Source organism: Centroberyx affinis, unplaced genomic scaffold, assembly GCF_046629955.1.
Source record: "Centroberyx affinis isolate AG114_WGS23_722 - 3 ecotype Tasmania unplaced genomic scaffold, CSIRO-AGI_Caff_v1 ptg002491l_1, whole genome shotgun sequence".
In the NCBI taxonomy this organism is placed as follows: Eukaryota; Metazoa; Chordata; class Actinopteri; order Beryciformes; family Berycidae; genus Centroberyx; species Centroberyx affinis.
In genome coordinates, this window is record NW_027280718.1 from 100,984 (window position 1) to 125,814 (window position 24,831).

Consider the following 24,831-nt stretch of genomic DNA (forward strand, 5'->3'; position numbering starts at 1 on the left):
TGGCCTCCTGTGTGTGACTGGCTGTCTGTGCATGTGATTGCGTGCACAAAAGCATCTACTCAGAAAATGCTTCTAAAAAACTGTACCTGACCTGCTGTGATCCTTTCATCAGACTGTGAGAAAAACTGAAAAAAACAAACCTTTGTGCATTCTTCTTTGTTTATGACACCTAGTGCCATGACAGGCATAAAAAATAATTATATCAATTAGAAAGAGACCACAGTTGGTGAGATTGAAGTGAGATTGAATTTGACCACTGTTTAAATCCATCATCATAATTAGGTTTCACAGATAAACAACACAAAAATATACGAAGCTCTGAGCAAAGACACCATGGACAGATATCAAAACAGAGCACAGGGTAGCAAAAGCAGATAAATAAAATTAGAACTCGAGGGAAACGTTGTGGGCTTTGATACATATTGGAGAGCTCTGAGTAATGCCTGTGTTTGCATAAACACACTCTCACAAATACACATATGCAGACACATACAGAGCTTCCCAGACAGATCATTTTGCCCCCAAAGCCCTTTGAAAAATTAGACGTGTGTAGATAATGGACGTAATGGTACAAAGCCATCCACAGGAGGCCAGGGCCTAACATAAACCCACATAGCGCTCTGGGGGATGGAACAATGCTAATCACAGAGAGCAGCAAAGTAATATAGTAATTATGGATTGAGACCTGGCCGTGCTTAATGCATGCAATCATGTACGTAAGTATGTGCACATGTGCATGTATATACAGTGTGTGTGTGTGTGTGCGTGTGCATTTGAGCGTGTGCACAGTATGTGCATGTGTCTGTGTGTGTGCGCACGCATGTGCATGCGCACATTTGTTTGCATGTGTGTAAGGGTACATGTGCGCCTGCATGTGTGTGATTGCTTGGGATCCATCTGGCTGTCTGCGGCATTTCAGCTTTCCATTCAGGCAGAGAGTAAGTAGGTTGGCACCTAATGAGCCGATTACTGGGAATAGCATATGGCGTGTTCTGTACGGTTCTCCTGGCTCCACCATTAGCGCTGATGAGAGTTGGGAGAGATGTGAAGAGTGGGTGGGTCGGGTCGGGAGAAATGTACCGATATGTGTCTACTTAGACACACAAGGTTTTCTGTAGTTACAAGATCTCCAAGGGATGGAATGAACAAGGAGAGGATGAGCAGAAAGGTCCGCAGGGTTTAGAAAGGCAAGCGAAAAATTCCATCACTGCGGCCCCATCTATTTCATCTGATGGAAATGTCATTATGAAATTCCTTGTGAAACAAGCCATTTTGAAAAAGAAGGGGAGCAGACGTAATAGCTGTACGCAAGTCCACGTCAGATGACAGCGAAATATCATACAGTATGTACTGTACGCAGTACAAATTTTTAATTAATGAGGGAATGCATCAGGCAGAGTTCAGATTGATGCATATTTCCAGGCAAAAAAAAAGAAAAAGAATTTAAAAAAAAACACATAATTGACTTCCCTCTGCTTTTGCAATCATTTCAAATGTAAGGCCCTGCTCATTAAAAGTGACAAACATGGACTGTGACAATTTTCTTCAAAGCCAGCTACCATTCAGCCCACTCGTTTCCACAAAAGGCAATGCACACAAATTACTGCACACCCTTACCTACGGAAATAAGTAGGTAGTATGCACAATATACTACACAGGTATCAAAGAAAATCAGCCTTTTGTTGTCCATGCATTATTGTAATATACCGTTTTAAACAACAGTTTATTCTAATTGTGTAATATGTTAACCTTACAAGCCACCTGAAACTAAATCCATTGGAAAAAAAGATTGCTCACAAAGTTGGTACTCTATGGAAAAAGTCCTCAAAATTTCCAGTTAGCCTTTAGTCCCCATTACTGTAATTGGCAGCTCATGTTACCTCCATACTATCGCTTGGATTAGCAAAAGGATTCATACCGGACACAAGTCATTTATCATGTATCTGCATGGACCGAGTGTGGTCGTATTGTCTCCCTTGAGCACCCAAGAAAACTTTGAAATATCTTACTTTAATAATAAAATAATCCAAAATGAGAAGCCCTTTTGGAATATTAGTGCATAATTCAGGCTCATTGATTATTTATCGAAGCGGCTGGGGACTGACTGGAGTCTCTGAAAGGTTATGTAGCAAAGCGTCTTGCTACAGAAATAACCCAAAAGTACGAGGGATGATAGGGTTTTGATATAAATGAATTCACCATGGCTTGGGAGCTGGAAGTTTAAGGGAAGGCCTCTCATTCTCTCTATCTTGCTGTCTCATTCCCAACTCTTCCCCTCTATCTCATTCCATCTCTGTCCCTTTTTCTTTCAGTCCTACCCTTCTTCTTTTCTGAATACTAAAACAACCCCGCTGTGTCTGTAGCCTCTTTTGGTCCTCCTCTACCTCAATCTCTCTCTATCTCTCCCTCTATTCCTCTATCCCACTCACCCCCCTGTGCCTCTTTATTCAAACCCTTCCTTCCTCTCTCCCTCTCATTTTTTATGCCATCTATTCTACCCTTTGTCTTCCTCAACCTCGTTCTCTCTCTATCCTTCCTCTATGTCTGTCTCCTGCCCACCTTCCTCCCCCTCTTACCTCCAAATCTTCCTCCCTCTCCTCTTTTACCTATCCGATTTTGTCAGTGGCCTTTCTTTATCCTCCTCCACCTCATTCTCTATTTATCCCTCCCTACCTCTATTTCTCTTTTACCTCAGATCGTCTGAGCAGGGTACAGTCTTGTCCAGGTTGGCCCTCTTGATCTCCAGCTTGAGCAGGTGGATGTCCTCCACTCACTGGCTGTACTGGAAGATGCCCTTGGTCAGGATTGATTGCTGGATCTTGATCTTCTCGTACAGCGGTGCCGTTTGAGTGCATCGTTGCAGTGCAGCAGCTGTTTGCCCAAGATGTCCAGCGCGCTAATTACCTTGGCCGCAGCAAAGGTGCACCAAGAAAAAAAATAACACACTGCAGGGTGGGAAATTAACACCAGCCACCAGTCAATTTGTAATGTGGCTGGTAAGTTTGTATATTCTACCAACCACTTCACTCAGGCAACCAACCACCATTTGGAGATCCTATTCTGACTCATATCCCTAAAAATATATTTGTTTGATAAAATAGTAAAAGTGCTGGTTAATTTGGGGATTTTTCAGCCACTGTAGCCTGACAAAATGTCAGTTTCCTGCTTTTGATACAGACGTGCTTGATGAAGTTTGTAAAAATTCTCAATGGCCCAGTAATGAACAGCATGAAAAGCTCAACTTACTGCACTTTGATTTAGTGCATACCCATGTGTAACATAACATATGCCATTTGGTGGTTCTTGGACACAAAGTGCCTTGTCGTACTGTGAGTGCATACATTTTTAGCATGGTTGCTCCCAGTGGTGATCAAACACATAAGCCTAGCAGGCATTAGTGTCATGCTCTACCCACTGAGCTATACAGAACAGCTAGGTATATATACAGGGGAGACAATAGAAGCCCTTACTTCTTCCTGAAAAGTTCTTTAAACAAATTCACACTGACATGATAGTTTAGCATCTCTCCAGGAAAACAGAATCTCTACAATTTCTACTGGTTGTCAGACATTTAAGCTCCAAGTGTGGCTCTGCCGCTTATGTCTGTGTGGCGAGCCAAGAGTCATTACCCCGTTAAACAGTGATTCACCCCTAAGGAGGCAAAAATGAATAGCCTCATCAACACAATTATTTTTGGCTCAGTGTGAAAAGATCACACCGTGACAGTTCTGCTGGCTGATAGAAATATCTTTGTCCATCCTGGGCTTCAAAGAGAACACACACACACTCACTCTCACACACACAAACACACACACACACACACACAGGTACACCGACACCGTTCCTGAAAGGAGGGTGCCACGATGACATCCAACATCAAAATCAGCACTATTCTATCACTTAGCTGGGCCCATTGTGTCCTTCTGATCGGTGTCAACTGCCACTTCACCTGTTGACACTACCGTTCTGCATATCAAATGTTCCTCTCAATGTGTCAAAACAGGGGAGCTTGAGAGCTGTATCCAGACGGCTGCATTTTACTTGGCGTGGGGTTAGCCAGGTCGCTGAAGGCTTTAGGCTTCAGTAGGAGAGGCTGGCTCTGTGTTTAATGAGCTTGGAGCGGACCCAGACTTTGGTCTCTTTCATCCCTGTAGCGGTCAGGGCAGCCAGTTAGCTCATTGAAGCAAGGAAAGACCCCTTTCACAACCCCTTTTCTTTTTCCCCTCTCAATCTCTATTTCTTCACATCTCTCTCTATCTGTCTTTCTGTCTCTCTCTACCTCTTCTTCTCTACCTCTCTCTCTGTTCCTTTACCTGGTCCAATTGTTTCTTCTGTCGGATCTGCTCAGCATCAGCGTCGGCTATGATCTTGCGCAGTTTTTGTTCCTCTGCCTTCTGGCTGTCAATGCACTGCTTTGTTTCCTCTGCCTGCTGCTTCATTAACTGCAGCTCCCCCTGTAGCAGGACACAGAGAGGCAGAGAGGGACACACACAAACACAGGGTTTACACCAAAGTTCTGTTTTTGAAAGATGTCAGATATGGGACAGAGGTCGCCTAAAGTTTAGAGTGCTTAGTGCCTCTGACATTGCCGCAGGTTAGAATCCCCAGACCGGATGTGATACTCTTCTTTCCTTCAATAATAACTCAAATAATAATTGAGAAGCCCTTGAGCAAGGCACTTAATTGCTAATAGGGATTAATGCTCAGTGGCCAACAGCTGTGGTAGTACTGAGCAGCTCCCAGGTATGAATATGTGTAACTGTATGACTGTGAAGCAAGATGGTGCTGGGAGTAAAAACTTTTCTGGGATAAATAACAGTTGAAAACTGGATTTTGCTGTTCCATTTAAGATGCACATAACATGAGGTCTTCCTTTGCAAATGCCTGTAGGAAGTAAAGTGAGAGTGTGAGCAAAACTATGAGATAGAAGGAGAGGGAGCAAAGAGCAAGGGAGAAAAGTGAGGTAATTTTGTTCTATCTAATAAGCCTTAACCCCTGTCCCTTCATTCAGTTTAAGGAGACAGTGAGGACAGGCCTGTGGCGAGAGACTGCCATACTGATGCAGTTGAAAGGGCTAAAGATCTTCATTAGTGCCCAGATCAGGTGTCCCTTGGGCTGGCGGCACTCCCAGAATGGGCCCTGGTCCCTGTTGGTGCCCCAACTACTGTGGTGGAGCTGGTGGTGACATTTTCAACAAAATGAAGTCCTGGATACAACAGTCCCTTGTACAAAAAGGGGGGACTATCTTTTTCTTATTTCTCTCACCCTGTGGGTAATTACTTTGAGGGTTTCCAGACTGAAGTTACACTAACTGAGAGGCTCATAGTGAAGTATCAATGAATGAACTGAGGACATATGTACGTATGTACAGATTAACCTCCGTCACAGATACAAAGAGCTCTCCTCGATGAACTTTCCCTGTTACCACAAAGCTTGCCCTGTGAACGCAGACCTTAAAGTGCCACAATGATTTAACAATGTCAGCAGTCAATCAGATCACTTGCCTGGACTCTACGCATATAGCATGAAAAGTTCTAAGGACCTTATGGACAGCAACATGACAAATATGATCGAGCTTCAGCACTGATACAATTTGTCTGTACTTCCACCTCAAACTCAAACAATTGAAGGATGGTTGTCATTAGTCTGGGAGGGAAAAGACCTCCGAACCTCTCTGAGACGGTGTATGAAGCATGTAATAAGATTCTGGAATGAATCAATGTGGAGTTGTTGAATGGTAATCAGGAGGGGCAACCATATGAGTCAACAGAAGAGGGGATGGTCCCAAAGATATTGTTCTCATTGTCTGTGACTGTGTTTTTTATTATCAGAATTAGTTGTGTCTCATTCATTAAAATGTTAATGACTTCTTATGCCGTGTCCCAACTGTTTCTTTAAGCAGAGGGGGATGAAGGGAGAGTAGCTAAGGGTCACAGAGGATAGTGGATAGGCTTAATAGGACCTAATTGGTGGTGGGTTTTATCATTAGGATGTCAGGTAGCATCTGCAACATCCACACCCACTAGATTTTAGTGAAAGGAAACCATGCCCTTCTGTAGGTAATTAAAGAAGAAAGAAAAAGAGTAAAGAAAGAGTTTTTCTCTCATATCTCCTACTCAAAGCTTCTGCGAAGAGCAGGCTCACACTTCAAAGAACAGGGGCTGAATATCCCTCATTCAGGTAGACCAGCCAATATCTCTTTAGAGTGGAGCATCCAGTGCATTCATTGTGCATCACAGAATGCACACTAAAATTAATCACAGGTGGTGATAGAGAGATAAAGATGTCCAATATAACAGATCCCTTGAAATGATGCTATAGAGGAGCAGGTGACACAATACTGAAACATGAAAAGGTTGTTGTTCCACTGCATTAAATTGAGCACTTGGTTGTATGCAATCCAACTGTATTTACGCCCTGGAAAGCATACAAAAGCCATATCAGCATCTAAAACCAGTGGATGTAAAATACATTTCTCATGGCATTAATGAGAATTTCAGAGATTTTGTGTTTTTACTGATTGCATAATCATTTCAAAGAGGAGCAGAGCCCGTTCTCTATCCTATTTTTTCTTCCCTTTCATACAGGTTACCTAGTGAACAGAGGATATCAAAGTAACAAGACTGTCTCTGACTACAAAAAAGAAGATAGATGAGAGAGGGCATGAAGTCATACATGTAAGACATATTCTAGTTGTGCACATTAAAGTCTTACATGAATAAGACATAGGCTTAGAGTCTCAGAAATGTTGAACAGAAGGGAGTCAATCTCACACAAAAGCTTTTTTTTTCCCCCACTACATCATGACAAATTTAAAGTCAGAAAGAAATAAAGTTCATGCTTTGTTGTGGTGAGCAGAAATGCAATTAAACACAAGTGACAGGGTGACACATCCATGCTGAGAGGGCTCCAAGGCCACAGAATTCAGTGGTTAATATCACAGGAAACCTGCGTGGGGCAACACGTGCTGTGGAATAATTGAGTGGGTACAGCAGTGAAGTGTTTGGAGACGACTAGAGCTTCAATGCCATTCTGAGGGAAACGTGCTGACGGTGACGCTTTTTGACAGGAGAAAAAGTAGCACGATGGAAATTCAACAGAGATGGAAGGGGGGAGTAGGACAGGGAAGAGAAGATGATATGACAGGATTTTTTCCCTCTTTTTCATTGGGTGTGTAAGGTTGAGTTGTTACCATCTACAGAAAGAGTTATTGATTTTCTGTCATAGGACTAGTACAAGGGTAATTGTTAAATGAGTAAAATATTAGAGGTTGACAAGTGCAGGGGCTGACACCTGACAAATTGGTAGGGAGAATTCAAGAATACAGAAATCATCTTTCTTCAATGGTGGACCCGGGTGTCAATAAACTTTAATAGTCACAAGGGGTCAAACATTAAAAATCGTTTTAAATGGTAGCACATCTGTATTGCTGTTACTTCTCTGCTTTTGACTCCGCAACACATTTGTTTGCAATATGTCACCTCACTCCCAGATACATGTAAAACCGATACTGTCAAAAAACAATACCGTGGAAGCACTGCTTTACTCTTTTTGAAAAGAAAAAAGCCAACAAGAAAGCCAGTCAGTAGAGCGCAGAACTCCTCCTTGCTGATCAGCTTTCGTGATAAGCCTTTTCTTTTATTCAGCATCCCCTCCCTTTTCCCTCCGCTTTCTTCCTTCGCTCCTTCCCTCCACTTCAAAACCAACCCAGTCAACCACATCTACACGAATCTCAGCTGGAGAAACAGAATAGACAGGAAAATGCCAAGAGAGGATGACGGTAAGTTGAAGAGAGAAACAAAGTGTTATACACAATAGCTGTACCCAGTGCTCTGTGGGGAGGCAATTCTTTCATGTAGGAATCATGTTAGAAATGTAATTCATCAAACTTTAAGGAACATTTCAATAGCTTATCCATCCATACAGCACACCAGAGAGAACATCAACAGCAGCCTTGCACATTTTGAAATGCAAAAAAAACAATCAAGGTCAAGAGATGATCAGGTTCCTGATGTACCAGCACATGTACTCAGTATGGAGAGCATCTTGATGGAGCCCAATTCATAATTGTTCAGAACAGTTAGAGCTGCACTGAAAACCGCTTAAGTGGCTCCTCATCACTACTTAAGGGTAGCTTTTCAGAGCCAAGAGAGGGGATTGAGGGAGAGAGAGGGAGAGAAAGAGAGAGCAAGAGCGAGAGAGAGAGAGAGAGAGAGAGAGAGAGAGAGAGAGAGAGAGCGAGAGAGAGAGAGAGAATGCACAGACAAAAACTAAAAGCTAAATGTGTCAGTTATAATTGAAAGCCTTCCAGCTTGGCCCGAATATAAAAGTCAGAGGGAAAAGAGGCAAGACAGAAGATGACGGAGGGGAAATGACAGGATAAGACAGCAGAAAAGGCACAACGGAGTGAGATAGGGGAATTGATGCTCTGGGCAGTCAGAGGCTTTAAATGTTGCACTAAAAGGTAAATCAGTTGCATTAAAAAAAATGAGATCAAATATGAATGTGATAGTAAAAATTTTCAAATGTTTTGGTTTGTCAAGCTGTACTGTTTTCTTCAGTGTACAATTCTTTGCTGAAAATAAGTTTTAAGTTGTATTTTCTGTTTCTCTCCTCTTCCTTCTCTCTCTCAATTTGCTGGTTATGATGATTTTCATAGAACTCTGTTTTTGGTCAGCTGTTGATTTCATATGGAGTTAATTGTAAATATATTGAATTTAACTTGAACTAACTTAAATTTTTAGCATCAATATGTGGTAGCATTTCAGATCATTTGCCTGGACTTTAATAAATAAACACCTAAAAATCATTGAATATGAAGTACCTAATAAGGAACAGGACCACACTTTGCCTTTAGAACAGCTTCAGTCCTTAAAACACTATCATACAAGTCCTGAGCTGTGAGTAGTAGGATATTATCCTATGGTTCAGTATTCAACGGTCCAGTGCTCCTTACACCAGGATATGTATCTTTGTGCACTGGCCTTGGATATAAAATGCTTTTGAACGGCAGCCCTTCATAAATAGTGTTGTGAAACTCGTGTAGAGTTTTTGCTGAGACTGTCACAAAGGAGTTGTTTCAATTCTGTGGTAATTTTTCAGAATGTAGTTTTTAAGTGTTCAGAAAGTGTCCATCTATCCCTGTTAGTGAGCTTCAACTTGCAACCACTGTCCTTGTTGCCAGTGCAGTTTGTCCATGTTTGGCATCATGATTTTCCAGGCTATTCCCTTGCCAAATTAAACTCTTTTGTGGTTTGTGTGACCAATGTCCCTGCAATTCAGGCACCAACAATTTGGCCTGTTTGGGACTCGGTTAGTTGCTCCATAATGTTTTGAAAACAATAATAACAATAAAAGCGGTGATTGTCAGACTTCTCGTAAAATTGACATATAATATTGATTGACATTCAATTTTATATAACTGTGTAGCAGAGTGTGATTTAGTTACTTCAAACTTAAAGTCCTTTTTCATGTGGACTTTATGCAGACAACACAGTTCTGTATTGTTATGCTAATTGTGTACTGATACTCTGCAATATGCTCTCAGTGCCCTGCAAAACAACATTGTAAATCTCAAACTTGTGCTAAATGCTGTTCTCTAGAGCTAAAAGTGGTTATTACTGCAATCTCCAGATTTGCACATTAGATGGTACTCCTATTGAGAGAATCCCTTAAATACTTGCGCATCTGTATTGATGACAAACTCTCCTTCAAAGTAAATATAAATAACCTTGTCAAAAAGTTGCAGATGAAACTTGGGTGCTTGTACAGAAATAAGATGTACTTTCCCATGTCTTCTAGGAACAGGATTGTAGAGGCAACTTTGTTTTCAGTTCTGGATTATGGAGACATAATTTACAGGCATGCAGCTGCCTCCACTCTAAAACCCCTTGATGTTATCTACCACTTGGCACTTAGAACGGGTGATTATAGTACTCATCATTGTGTCTTGTATGGAAAAGTTGGCTGGCCATCTCTCTCTGTTAGACGGGATCAGCACTGGCACTTGTTCATTTATAAAGGCCCTTCTCCATAAATTGCCCCCTTATTTACTGTCTTTATTCGACTTGAGAGCTGGAGCTTATTGTACCGGCTCTCAGAACTGGCTGGTGCTCCAGGCACCACATGATAACTCTAACCTGGGAAAGACTGCTGTCAGATACTGTGCCCAAAAAACCTGGCACCATCTCCAGCACTTTGACATTCAAATTTTAAATCTTACCATGATTGAATACAATTGTTTTTGATAAAGATCAGTATATACAGTATAATTTCACACACTTCTCCTTTATGGCCTATCATGAAGTAGCATACAAAAGTGCTAACTGTCCTCCTGAACCTGACAAAGTGAATTGCTCTCTGCCTTACTAGCTTGCCTTTTGAACTTGTCATCCAAATGTCCAATTGTGGTCAGAGGGAGGAGGCCCATCTTTCTGCCTGACCAGCAGCAAGTGTTCCTCTCTTCCTACATTTTCACGCTCACTGCACACTCATTAATTCAGAAATCACGGTGGGGGGCAGGGTTGCTCGGGGGGTGAGCGGGAAAGGTAAAGGGAGCTCTTCGGAGGCTGCCGGCTGGTGAGAAAAGGGGCTAAGGTCGGCCCCCCTGCTGTTTTTTTACGTCCTCTCCTCCTGAGAGTCTGGACAGATAACAGTACAGCGGGAAGCCGTCATGCTAATCAGTGGCCGAGGGCACCAGCAGCAGTTCCTGGGGCTGAACGATAGCCATCGGCTTCCCGTGGATCATGGTGTGACGGACATGAGTGAGCGCCGCTGGACCCTGAAGCATGCTGGGTTAAAGCTGAAGGGTGGACTTGAGTGCTGCTGGATAGTTAAGATCATACAGAAGAGAGTAGAGGGGCTTAGTCCAGGGGCCAGCCGACTTTCAATCCCAAATAAGCTCAGACCTTATTGCTAGGCGAGACACAGCCCTTAAGGCTGTTGGGTCTCAATCGCATACATATTAATGATAACATGGTCTACTACAGGGGCAAGAGAAAGTATGTGAACCCCAAGCTACAATATTTTATTGGATATTTTTTAGCCAGTTTGAATAACAAAATATCTGATTAGCATACAGGTTCTATATAAAAAAGATATGACATTATGATACATGAAATATGTAAAATGTCACTACTTCATTTTTACTCTAGTTCGGGAACAAACTGGGCAAAAAGATAACAAATAACAGTGTTTCCTCTGTAATTATTTTGTGGCACTGGGGGTTGTTGGTCATTTTTGGTTTCGATTCCATGCCAGTTTTTGGTCCAGTACAGGTTGCAGCACTAACAACTATTCTAATTTAGACATTCTATATTCAAAGCACCATCCCTAATTCTTTGTACCTTTTGAGGGATATAATGTTGTATAATGTTCATTCCAGATTTTCTCTAGCAGTAGTGGTTGTTTTCTTCTTGCGGTGCCCCACCATTGCTGAATGAATGCTGAATGTAGAGTGAACAATGAATTAGTAGGGGATTCACATAATATCACCTTTTGCCACAATGAGTATGCCTATGTCACTATATTCATCTGGGCTGTATTTCAATTTGTTGGTTGGAGGCACTTTCAGTGCTGTGCTCAATCAGAGGGATCATAATTGGCTTTTGATAAATGTGGGGAAAGCACCGTTGGACCTAAAAAAGAGGAAAACCTGTTACCCCTTCACGTCTCCAAAACACACACACACATACCTTTTCTTTTATCTGTTTCCCTGGTCCAGTCTATAGCCAGCCCCCCAGTGGTTGAGTCAGCTAGCCGTGAACATCAGCACTGCTCTCTCCCTGACAACCTTCCGGTGCGCCCCACCAAATCCATCTGTTCAGACCTCTGGTGCTAGGCAGCCCCCACAATGGCTTCAACACCACACGGCCAGGGAACTGTTGGACACACACACCTTCCTGTTTGGCTGGCTGGCTGGTTTCTGTCTCTGTCTCTGTCCCTCTCTCTATTTCTCTCCCTCATCTCTTTCTCTCTGAGAAATGGAGAGTCAGCTTTGTACTCTACACTACAGCTTCTGTTAGTGGTGTTTTTCCTGTCTTTGAGTCAGAAAGGTTTTAGACTGCCATGTGTGAGTGTATAGCTATATTTTCATGCATAAGTGGGTTGGACGGCATTTCATGCATTTGTAAAACTATGGAAAGGAAATAGCATATCATAAAGAAGTGTTACGTTCTAGATTAAAAAAAACTCAGGCCTTTCATTGACACTGTTCCATGCTCCATCAACAGCAAACAAAAGCAACACAGCTACATAATTCCCTTTGAAAATTCACAGATACACAGTGCAGAACATACCCACGCAGTGGCCTTTTCAAATCGAAAAGCCATTTAATTTAAAAACCCTCTACTATTGAGTGTCGTTTTTAAACATGCATTAACTGTAGTTGATATGGAAACCTGTCACAACACAAACAAGCATAGCAAAATGGAATTCAGAGGAGACATAACAGGAATATTCACAAAATGATGCAAAGGTCTGGAAAGGTTATGCAGCAGCAGGTTTTTCCAAAAGGATGGCAGCAATCCATTAAACAACATCAAATATACAGCTATAGGCCAACATTACAGTAAACCACTTTGTAAAGCACAATGATGCCTGTTATCTTGGCTGCATATGTTTAGTGTACAAGTACACAGTTAAATACATAGAACCACACAGAAAGTAATTCTCTGAAAAATGTGCAGCTTAAAGAAGCTTAAAGAAGAATCTTAAATGTAGAAATACAAGTACAGAGAGTCAATTAAGGCCAAGTACATTTCTAGACATTTTTCAGGTAAATTAGGTAAACTAGGTTTTGGCAATGCACAGTAAAGGTGTGCATAAATGTGTCTAGAAAAGTTATACTTTTCTAGACACACAAAGTTCCAAGGCACACAAACTGACTTGATCACTTGCTGCAACTAACAACAAGGAAAAGGACATTTTCACATGTGAAATGTCCGAAAACTGCATGTGTCTACTAAGGATGTTAGACTAAAATATTAGATTAAATAACTAATTTACAAAAACAATTTACAAAAGCAATTTCAAAGCTTACTGACATTTTTCTTAAATTATCATGTGGCATAAGTCATCATAACCAAAAAGGATTTCAGCATTTTATAGACTGAGTCGATATAATACTCCATGACGATTATGACTACCTACATTTGCATCACATTCCAAGTATACATCGCCCCAATTAATCTAGTAAACCCGTGGTGGCAAAAGTGCCAATTTTTGGTAAACTGGGAAACCCATGGGCTGATTATCAAATCCAAGAATGCCAAGTCGATGTGTCCTTGTGGAGAACGTTCTTCAAGTTGTCTTGGAGAGAACGATCTTCTCATGCAAGTAAGCACAGAGAAGCTTCCTTACAGTTTGAGATGGACTGTGTGCTTCCCGTGGCACACTTGATTAATTAAGACACGGAGCTGTTAATTTTCCCACCTGTTAGCCGGCTCTGTACTGCAACGCTTTCTGCTCGGATGTGATGCGCCGTTGTCGCAATGAATCTTGGGGCTTTCAATTTGTTCTCTTCCGGCAAGTCACCATCCGATGCATCCTCGATAAGGAAACTTGCTGGTTTTCTATCTGTCCTCCATCCTGTCGTTCTTTTGTTTTGGAATCGTGCTTCAGCGGTTAGATATTACGTAAAACGCGCCATCGAGGACACAAGAACGCACAAGAACGCATATTGATAATCAGCCATGGTATCCTTTACAGATACAATTTACACAGTTGAGTTTGGCTGGTCTGTCTGACCTTTTTTGTTTCCTTGGATTTTATCTTTTTTGTACATTCATAATGTTTATATTGCTTGAAATAAATTTTGTTTTTTTTCTCCAAAACTTGTCTCAGCTTATGTTATTGACCACCGTAACAAGAATGTAGAGTAAAACATTTGTATGTTGATACATGATACTTGTGCTGGTACAATAAGCTTCTGTACTTGGCCCAAATTGCATTTAGTTAAACGCTGATTCTCTTAACACCTGAGCAAAACCTCATACGATACCTGAGCTCACTTTATGTCATACCCCACTGAGAAGCACTAAAGTAGGCTACAGTACCTTGAGGGCCTTGTTGTCTTTCACCACGTGAACTCCAGGTGATCTTTCGCCAGGGCTGACTCCTTCAAACTGATCTCCTCCCTCAGCTGGACGACCTCACCCTGACAGACAGACAGTACAGGAAAGAAAAGGGCAGGTTGTCTGTCTGTCAGTCAGTCAGACAGACAGACAGATAAAGAAAGTAAATGGACCAAAAGAACAAGCAGAGATCCCAGCGGAGATACCAATGCAGAAGGAGAAAGAGGGGTGTGGTGGGGCCAGGGAGGTTCAGGCCAGGCTACACGGGGACTCTCATTAAATAATTACAGCCAGTGGTCAAAAAGCTGTGAGAAAATGTGACAAGGTCGCTCTGCCTGTCAGGGGAGGGCAGCGTCAGAGAAAAGTGGGAGCTGTGCCTCAGCCTTCTTTTCAAACTATCAAAGACAGGATATAAAAAGATGATGAAACAAAGAAGGGAATCGAAAAAGACTCTTTGATATATGCTGAATCAAAAGCCTCCCTATGATATGTCATTTTGTGACATGAAAGTCTCTCACAGTCATACTTTTCCCGTTTTCCAGTAACTGTTGGTGTGGTGCATTAATATTGGCAGCCCGCGTCGGGTTTGGCAGGCGGAATTGGACTTGAACAGCATTTTAATGGGGATCAAATGGAACAAGCTCAAACAAACAAACATTAGGTTCCGAGTTAATGAGCTTGGTCGCACATTACAAACGACCTGCACAAGGCAGTCCCAGTCCTTCTCTCTTTATAGTGCAGCTCTGGTGAAGCACCATGAAAAACCAAGTCACTTGTGAGTAGGCAAGTCAGCGACTGAGTGACTGACCAAAAGACCACCCAATAGGCTGACCGACTGACTGACTGACTGATCATCTGACTTCCTGACACACTGTCCAACTAACTCGCACAGTGGCAGGTGTACAGTGACTGACTGACTAACTGGTTGTCTGACTAATAAGCCGAACATCAGGTGTGGACAGCAGCACACATTGTCCCTACCTGAACCTCGGTGAAGTTTTTACTGTAGAGGTTGCCGACGTACATGACAGAATCAAGCAGGTCATGTTGCTGCTTGAGCTTTGCTCCACCTCAGCGACCCTCTATTTACACTCCAAGATCTGTCTCTTGTACTTCCATGTCAGCCACGTGTTGCTGCACCTGTGGACGGGAGGAAAGGAGGGAGGGAAGGAGGGAGAGAAGAGCAAACCCAGTAGGGGGTCTTAGTTTGGGGCCTCATTAGAGACAGGGGAATGCTTACATAACCAAGGGGATGGTAGCTGTCTTAGACACTGCCTGTCTGACGCTAACAAGCATTTGAAATTCATATTTCCTTTTCTCTGTTTCTCGTCTCTAGTCAAAGCCTGGCGTCTTGACAAAGCTGGAGGGGAAAATGCAGTGTACAATCGAGCAGAGACGACAACTGTGTTACACCAGTGTAAACTTCAGCTCTCATTGCCGCTGGATGGCTGCTGGAGATGTGTGTTAAAGGCTCTGTTAACAGCCTAGGCCAATTTCAATTTCTATGAGATCGATACAGCTTTCACATATCCTGGCTTTTTTTTTCCACATCCCCTCTTTCCAGCAAATCCGCCAAAGCAAGATAAGAAACATCAAATTACATTCCCAAATCCTTTCCAAATCAAATTAGATTTCTGGGTTGTATTATACTGCTCCTAGTGCATGGGTCTGCTAATCCAATCATGGAGTGCCAAGGCTCACTTCACCCCAGTCCAAGATAACATGCACAGAATCAAATAATTTTATTCAAGAGGGATTTATGAATGAAGCAATCATAGAACAGTCCCCTATTCTTGTTAGTGAGTAACACTCCTATGCAACATTAGCCTGAAAGGGGACTGAATGCAAAACATGAATATTTTTCCTACAATGCAATCATTCATGACCAAGGTGTCCATTTAAAGCTAAGGCCACTTCTTTAAAAGTAACTACCGCTGTATATACTGGGTGAGATGAAAAATCAATGTTTAATATTTTTAATATGACTCAGCTCAAGCGCACAGCCTGTCTTCAGCCAAACTGAATAATGATTATTAGCGCATATTATTCTCATTCAAAGGACATCAATCTTCTTTATTAAATAGTTATTATTATTTAGCTGCTTTTGCAGGACAAAAAGGTTGAATAGACATTTGCTATCCCTTCACAGGTGACTACCTCAATCTATGAAGAAACAAGAATTAATGCTGCTGGAAGATAACCAATTAGAGGAGAACACAGTTTTAAAATGAATTATTGCACAGCAGTGCTCAAGTAAAATTTTATTGTTTTAACTATGTTGACCGCCACAGCCACAGCTTTGCCTTGATTTATCGAGCCCCGTTTTGTGCACGGGTGGCAGATTTTTAAACAAAAAGGAAATATTCATGAATGTTTAAGTGTTTCAGTGATTCAGGGTGCTTGTCAGAGGTAAAGACACATTCGCAAAACCATTACTGGGAGGCTGGTTCTAAAATCTTCTGCGGCACTTTATGACAGCATTCATTGTGGCAGCTTATGGTTGTGGGAGATGTTATTCACCACCTTCAGCAAGCCATTGCTATAATGGCCAACATGGGAATTTTGTCAGTCAGTTTAAAAGTTCAAATTGAAATGTAGCATCAAAATTTTTACTTGAGACAAAAGTGACAGCTTAAAAACCAACCAGAAGTTTGCACTGTAATGCATAATGACACAGGTACAGGCAGAGGCAGGAGAATATGAAGAAACAGCGACAGACAGTGAGCAAAATCAAAGTAAAAGTTTGGCAGGAAGCTGAATAGAACATCTACGTTTGATACCACACCTGGTGAACTTGTGTGAAAATTACATCAATGAAATGAAATTCCTTACAAAGGAAATGGAGACGATGGGATATGTGCTGTATAAAGCCTCACTCTGAATTAAACTGTGTTAAAAATAGGGAAAGCATACTTTGAGCTTCTTTTTTTTTTAACTTGAAAGGTATACAGAATAGCGCTAGCATAGCTTTTGAAACAGTAACTGGTGGTGTTTTCCTTACCTGTGGCTCTTGCTATTGTGCTACAGTAAAATGTAGCACAATGACACTGGAGAAAACTAGATAATAAGGTGCAGTAACACTAGTCCTAATATAGTCATTAATCAGTGTACTTTGACTACTGTACACTGCCAATTAGGGACTGCAGAATAGCACTGTGTCATGAGAGATTAATGTTCATGGCTTAGGGTAGTAATAATGCTGCCTGCTACTACAGTGCACTGCTATGGCAAAGTACAAAGTCTTTCTTCAGGCTATTGTTTTGATGAGAGCCTTTTAGAAACTGCATGCCGCTCTTTTGAGCGGGCGATTGTGGAACAGTGAGACGCATCACGCATGATGTCTTCCAATGGGGGGGGGGGAATTATTTTACATGGATGCATAGTAGCTACTGTAATCTGCAATCTTTCTCTGTCATTACCACCTTCAATTGCTGGTACTCCTTCATCTAAATAGTATCATTGTCTGTTTGGAGAAGCTATGTATCTAGTTGACAGAAACATGTTGAAATTGTGAGACAAACGTGGCAAGCTGAGGATAACCGTCTGCGTTGCAACCAATAATCTAGATAAAGTGCCATTGTATAGCTAGGAGTCATAGATGATAAATTGCCATATTTAAATCATGTTGCCTCCTCCCTCATTCTTTCTGGCTCATCAACATGTGTAAATGTTGTATGTTGAATGTTCTACATCTTACAATTTGTGGAGCACGTCATTAGCCCATATGCTGGGGAGTGGCTATGAATTCCAATGTCATCTGTGTACACGGATAAACGTGTGTGTGTGTGTGTGTGAGTGTGCTGAATAATAATAAACTGAAAATTCATAAATCCCATAAACCATTCCTATGTCTTACTCAATAGGCCAAGGGCAATGGGCAGGATTCCCACCCTGGGAGTAATGAAATAAAATCCATGATTTCCATAAACACAGAAGTATAACTGCTAGAAATCCTCTAATCAAAAGTGTTTTTCAACAAGCTGAAAAACACATTCTGACAAACATTTAAATCCCTGTAAACTCACTGTAATCCCTGTAAACAACTCTTAAAATTCTGCAACAGCCATTCCACAACTCATGGGGATCTTGGCCTGAACTTTGCTAATTTCTAGGGCTTTTCTCCACCTTAAATATGATATTTGTCTTTGGTTGGGTTCTACCACATAGGATAGCACACAGAGTGCCAGAAAGTTTAGGCTATCACAGAGAAGACTTTGAAAGAGAACCCTATATACTCTTGTGATAGATAACTTACACAATGCTGAACAGTCCTGATGCAATAAACCCCACCCATCTGGTACAGCAGTCATCTTAAAGCAAAGGCAATGAATTATTTGCAAGAACTATTTGACACGGGTCAACGCAGCTGTGATCACATTCGGATTATCAGCAAACTTAATGTGTAGACACACAGGTACACCGGAGCATGTATGCACATGCACACACACATACAAACACACAGACACACACACAAATAGATACACAAACAAGCGTACATACATGCAAACTCTCACCTAAACAAGCATAGAGACACATGCACATGCACACATACACACACCCACACACAAACACGCACCAGGGATTAGCTAAATATGAGAGATTGATGAGATTGGTGAGATTGGATGTTTGGTGAGTGTTTGATGTTAATGTTAAAGCAGCTGTCTTGATACCTAAAGTTTCAAATGAAGCAAATAATCCACTGAACAAGAAACTTTGGTCTACAGTGAAGATGAAAAAACTCATACACATTAAATTGATGCAGAAGAAACCTCAAATATCACAGTAAGGCAAATTAGGCTTCATCAACCAGTGAGTTTGTTTGAATTATGACAGTCAGGAGTCAGAGGTTGATTGGATCTGTACTTTTCCCCAGGTCTTCCTCTTTCTATCTCTCGCGTCTACGCCACAGCGGCTCACACGGGTCTGTGTCTCTTAGCATGCCAGAGTGTAGCGCAGTCTTGCCCGAGCCAATTAAATATGAATGGGCACTCATCTCCTTATACACAACAACAATACAATATTTAGCACATCATCATCAGTGTCAGGAGTACTCTCCTTTTCCTTGCATCTCACATTGAGAGCCTTGAAGAGCAATTAGGACCCTTTTTCAGGAAGAAGAGAGACGGCTGGGACTTTAAAGAGCTGTGTTTTAGAAGCAGCGATCCTCTAGATCAAAGAGCCTGCCTGTCGTAGCCTCTTACGAATCCTTTTTTGGGCTTTAGCTTGTATCTTGTCAATAAAAAGTAGGCTTTTGCCCCATACTTATAAGTGTGGCAGCTGTATACAGTATGTTCCTGCATATGCAAGATCAAATTAAATATACAGTAGTTGCATACAGTGTACAGATGTAGCCGTTGTATAAGGTTATGTTTGCTGAACTACTGTTGCACTTTTGCTCTGTCTCCCAGAGGAATACATTGAAAAATTAAGTTGCTCTATTTTCAGTTGATGAAAGTTACAAGGAGTTGCTTTGGAGCTAGTTGGTTGAAAGACATTGGAATATTGTTTTACAATATGCTCATTTGCTTATACTGTATAAGAATTAAGAAAGAATTGTCTGTAGTACTAATGAAGGATAGATACAGGATAAATACACAATGGGTCACTTCTATAATGGCAGTAAATGCTCCATGTGATTCTAGGATACAATCAAGATTTGTAAAGCCAAGCAGCTGGATGAAATTAGATTTGACACATGGTGTTGTGCGCGTAATAACATGCCAGATACGTCCTGTTGGAGTGTAACGGTTATATCATAGAGCTGCAGGGGGTGACCTTTACACTAAAACGAGGAGGCGCCTTCATATGAGTTCGGACAGGAATAGGTGAATGGAAGTGACAGGCTTATACTCACACCACTAACTGTCTCCAATAACCTACAGTGCAGCGCATACCTTATTCAATATGTCTCTCTCTCGGACCAGCTCGTCTGTGGCTTTCTTGCCAGCCTTGGCTTGCTTTTGGGAAGTTCTGCAGGGGGAGGAGAGCAGTCCAATTTGTTTGGATATTTTGATAACTAATAGTTTTCTTCCATGATGTGAAGTGTGCCAAAATGCCATTTTAAATGACTAAGTGGACGTGGAGTATGGAGTTTGAAGGAAATATTACACTGGTGAGAAGAAGCCTATTATTTTCATGTCTGAAGGAAAATGATGAGATTATACATAACAGAAACACACAGGGAGAGAGAAGGTAGAGAGAAATGTGCATGTGAAAGAGGGAAATCCCTTATAAAAGTAAAAGAGGAGAAAAGCAAGGGTGAGAGGCACAGAAACAGTCATGAGAGAAAGGCAAAGCCAGGTAAAAACAGAGAGATCTAAACAGAGACAGGCAGACAGATAAACATGGAGAGAAAGGTGAGAGAGAGAAAAAGCGAGAAACACAAACAGCGAGAGAGGCCGAGTCTTAGAAAGCAACTGAGAGACCAGTGAACATTTCTAAGTGCATACAGTGTCAGAAAGCATGAGCATCTGGGTTGTCATAAGAAATGGGCATTTCGTGTACTCCCCTTGGTCGCCGTACGGAGAGTGAGACTGTTGACCTCCCTGTCAGCTCCTGGGCTCCCATCCATCACCCCGGGGACACTTATTAATGTGACAGCATGTTTTTAGCTCATCCATCACAACATCAGACGGCCCACCAACAGTACTCAGGTAAGGATAGACTCTAACCACTGAGACGATTGATTACTCAGACCGAGCCCCACTCTCTCCTTAAAGGATAAGACCTGTTTTTTATTCATGTGATATTTACATTGGTCTTTGGCCTCCGAGTAGCCTGAGGGCTGGGTAAATGAAATGCGTCTTTTGTTTTTTTTCTGTGTTTGCTGTTATTTTAAGATTAATTAAAGATGCAATAGCTAACGTTTATGGATTAACGTTTATTTATAAGTAATAAAAATAAATCGCCACGTTTGGAGGCCAAACATGAGCAGGATAATATGTCAAAATCTCAGAGCGGTAGCCCCCAGCGGTAGCCCCAATTCCTCTGCTATTCTCATTTCAAAGTAAAATGTGTTGAAACCCATCCGATCAATGTGAAGAATTCTGAGGCAGAAGGCGTGACTCTGTCCTGTCAATCATTCATCCTGTCACTCACTAGGAGAGGTGGGATGTGTGTCATTCCTTGTGTTGGTTTGAATTTCCAGAGATGTGATCTCTTTCCTCCGGAACGAACCTACAGCAGCTTTAAGGTTATTTGAACAAGAATTTCGAAAGCATCTCACCCATTCATTTAGCAATTAATACATTTTTCCTGATGTCTATGTGGGGAACCAAACCATGCATTCCAGTTTCCCTTTGTTCTTGCTTCTAACTACTCTCAGACTAAAGAATCCTCAGGTTAATCATGAACAAAAGCAGTTCATCCTTAATTAAGATGTTTAGCTATCACCATCTCAAGCCAGACTTTCTTTTTTTGCAGAAAAGTCCTTTCAACAGAAAATAGACTTCACACAACCCACCCTCCACCCTCCCAGCTGAATTAATAGTGACGTCAGTGGCACAATATTTGAATTTGGGTTTTTCTGTTCCCTAGAGGGAGCTAAAAAAAAGATGTTGGAGCAGGTTCTTGTTGTCAAGACAGGGGTAGTCGTGACAGGGAGGGACAGGGACTGGGGACACAGAGGAGGTGACGGTTGTCATGTTTCATTCGAGGTGTGTACGTGTGTCTATGACGTGCGTCTCTCCCTTGCCTTTTTCCAGACCGGTGATCTGGGTTTTCAGCGTCTCCCTCTGCACCTCCACATCCACCTTCTGATCCTCCATCTGGGGGAACGTCTTCTGAATGGCTTCTCTCATCTTTGTTATCTTGGCAATATCCAGGCGCATCTGATTCACCTCCACGTCTTTCATCTGACAAGGGCAAGGGTAGGGGTCAAGGGAAACTTTACAGAGGAGGACAGTGAGGGGAGAGAAAAAGGGATTGAGAGAGGAGGGTGGATAAGATATTATTGTGTCGCCGGCATTAGGGTTATCACCTTATTTTCTTTGTCTCTCTGATGGATTTGCTGGAGGAAGACAAGTGTATCACAGTAGTTTAGGCAAAAATAATCTCCTTTTGCCGCTTTCTGTGTTTCACCACCCTCCCTCCCTTCTTCCCCCATCTCTATCTTTTCTCTCTTTATCTCTCTCTGTCTCTCTCTCTCTACATTTCAGAAATGACTATGTCCACTTCACAGGAAATGACAACAATCCTGCAAGAGCATGAAGAGAGCTACTCATCTAAAATCAGGATGCATATCATGTGCCAGCACAACAAAAGCACGCTGTGTTGGGATGCTCCTCTGGTTCGGCAAAAGACACTGGGGATGCGTGATTACATGATTTTTTTCAATGGTTGATGCATCTGAATTAAATGTAAAGGTGAATAGCATTTTTTTCATGCTCAAGACTTGAGGTGATCCCCCTGTCTCCTGGTGGTGGAATACAAGTGTTCAACAGATGTGCCTGTTTCCTTGGTGTTCCATTTCATTATCAACTGTGTCTAAGCAGTGCCCCCTTGTGGTTGCACATGACAGAATCCATCTCCTATGACAAATTATCCACTAACTTGTATCTCCTAATAATTTAGACTTGACACCATTCTAAGCAAAACAAAAAAAGTACCTTACCATGTACATACCTAAGAAGTCCTTACCATCTTTGTGATTTCTATAGTTTACATAAAACGATTTAAAGTCTTTATTTCTTCTATCTCTATTCAGGATTCTTCAATGAATCCCATATACTGAATACAATGGCACTATTAGAATTGGATAAATTTAGCTGCATATGAGGGGAGGGATTGAGTACAGCTAAGGTCCTACTAAGTATGAATCATACTCTAAAGAGCAAGAATTGTCATGCCTATCATACATGATATCACAGTGCAGGATGTGGATGCAGTAAAGACTCTGAACGCCAACCCAAAAGCTTTTCTTTTCGCCATACCGTTGCTGCGCACACAGCGTTGCCTCAGGCTTGAGGAGGCTTTTCGATGGAGGTGAGTTGAGGAGGTTTTCCGAGAGAGGAGTAACATTAGAAGCCCTTCCACCTTTCAAAAAAGGTCAAATATCATCCAATTCCTGCCTTCCTGAGGGCCAGTGGAAAAGCAGCCGTAAAAAAAGCAACCCCGGACCCACAGGACTCTTCTTCCACCTAGCAATGCTGCCCCCATCCAGTGGGCAACACTTGGGAGATTAGAGCTATATGTGTGTCTTTCATCTGTGGAATGTGAACTTACCCTCAGCTCAGTTACTCTCTCGATCTCTCTCTCATACACATTCATAAACATGCATGCACAGGCACACACAGACAAACATGGTTAATATACACAAACATGCACATATACACACATAAGCACACAGAGTACATCAGACGTCTGACAGAGCGGACGTGTTTCTCTGCTGCTCAGGTGTGTATGTGTTGGCAGGACAAGATGTAGCTTCAGGTCATTCGCGTTCCGCTGACTTTCCAAGGAGAGCAAGAGCAGCTCGTTTCCTGCTGCAGCTTGATGTTCCTCACTTGCATCTGCTCCAGCTCCTTGGTTTCTCTCTGTCATTCAAGATTTGTCAAATCGAGGGGAGGCTTGAGGGTGGGGGCGGTGCAAACGACATGGGACAAGATGAGATGCACAAGTCTAAATGAGTTCTAGTTCTTGACATCTAAACTTCCCACAGCAGAGCACGAACCGTTTGTTTGGTATTCGGGTGCAGGGCAGCGTGTAATAGAGGAAGGGAGTAAAATGAATTAGGTTTGTTCAACATTTTTTTAACAGCTAGCTCACCAGCAGCCATTTGCAAAATGTCACTAAACACTTCAAGCTATGGCAAACCACAAATGTAAAAAAAAAAACCAACAAAAAAAAACATCTAAAGCAAGCTAACTGATATTCATACCAGCCAAACCATGGACGCAACAGCTGAGCATTTATCACCATCCAAGCGAGCAACATAGCCGATTGGCATGGTGGGTAAACTTGGCACTGCTGCACCACACCACAGCCATGTGAACAGACTGGAAGAAGCAATGGGTGGATGAGGACATAAGCAATGGGTGGATAGACTGGTGGAAAGGGAGAGGAGTGTGTTTGTTTGTGTGTTTGTGTGAGTAAGTGTGTGTGTACTTCTAATCATGATTTTATTTGTAGAGGATAATTTCCTGTGGTTACAATTTGTGGTTACAATGGCGATGTGGTTAGCACTACCCACTCTGTACTGCATTGCTTTCCTTGATATCATTGAACGGTTGCCTGTTGAGACAGCCTAAAGGGGAACAGTGCCACTGAGAGTTGACCCATGACTTTCCATTGTTTGGCAAAGATCAGGCACCAGGTTTTCCTCCTGTGTAATGCCTGAGTGCTGCCACGTTAATCTGTACATGGTGCAGTGACAGTCTCTGTGTGTGCGTCTGTGTAAGTCTGTGGGCGTGTGTGTCTATGTATGTGTGTGTGTGTGTGTGTGTGTGTGTGTGTGTGTATGCCTGTGTCCCCTTGTCCCTCTCCATTGTTCACCTTCAGCTCCTTCAGCTGCTGCTCCAGTCTCTGCTACTCCTCTGCAGCCCGTTGGCCCTGCAGGGTCAGGGCTTTGATGTCGGCCGTCCTGGCCTCCATGTCAGAGTGCAGCTGCTTCTCCTCATTCTCCTGCTTCTCCTTCCGCCGCATGTCCCGGGAGATCCTGCTAGAGCTGGGTTTGGAAACACCAAACAGCAAAAAAGTTGGCAATGTGCCCAGAGCTGGTGTAGCCGTTGGGCCTTCTCTTCTAGAGCTATATATGCCACTG

At 42.2% G+C, this 24,831-nt stretch overlaps 1 pseudogene; it reads right to left on the reverse strand.

Moving 5' to 3' along the window:
- LOC139656513 (cilia- and flagella-associated protein 58-like) overlaps positions 1-24,831 on the reverse strand; it is a 40,078-nt pseudogene that overhangs the window by 12,980 nt on the left and 2,267 nt on the right.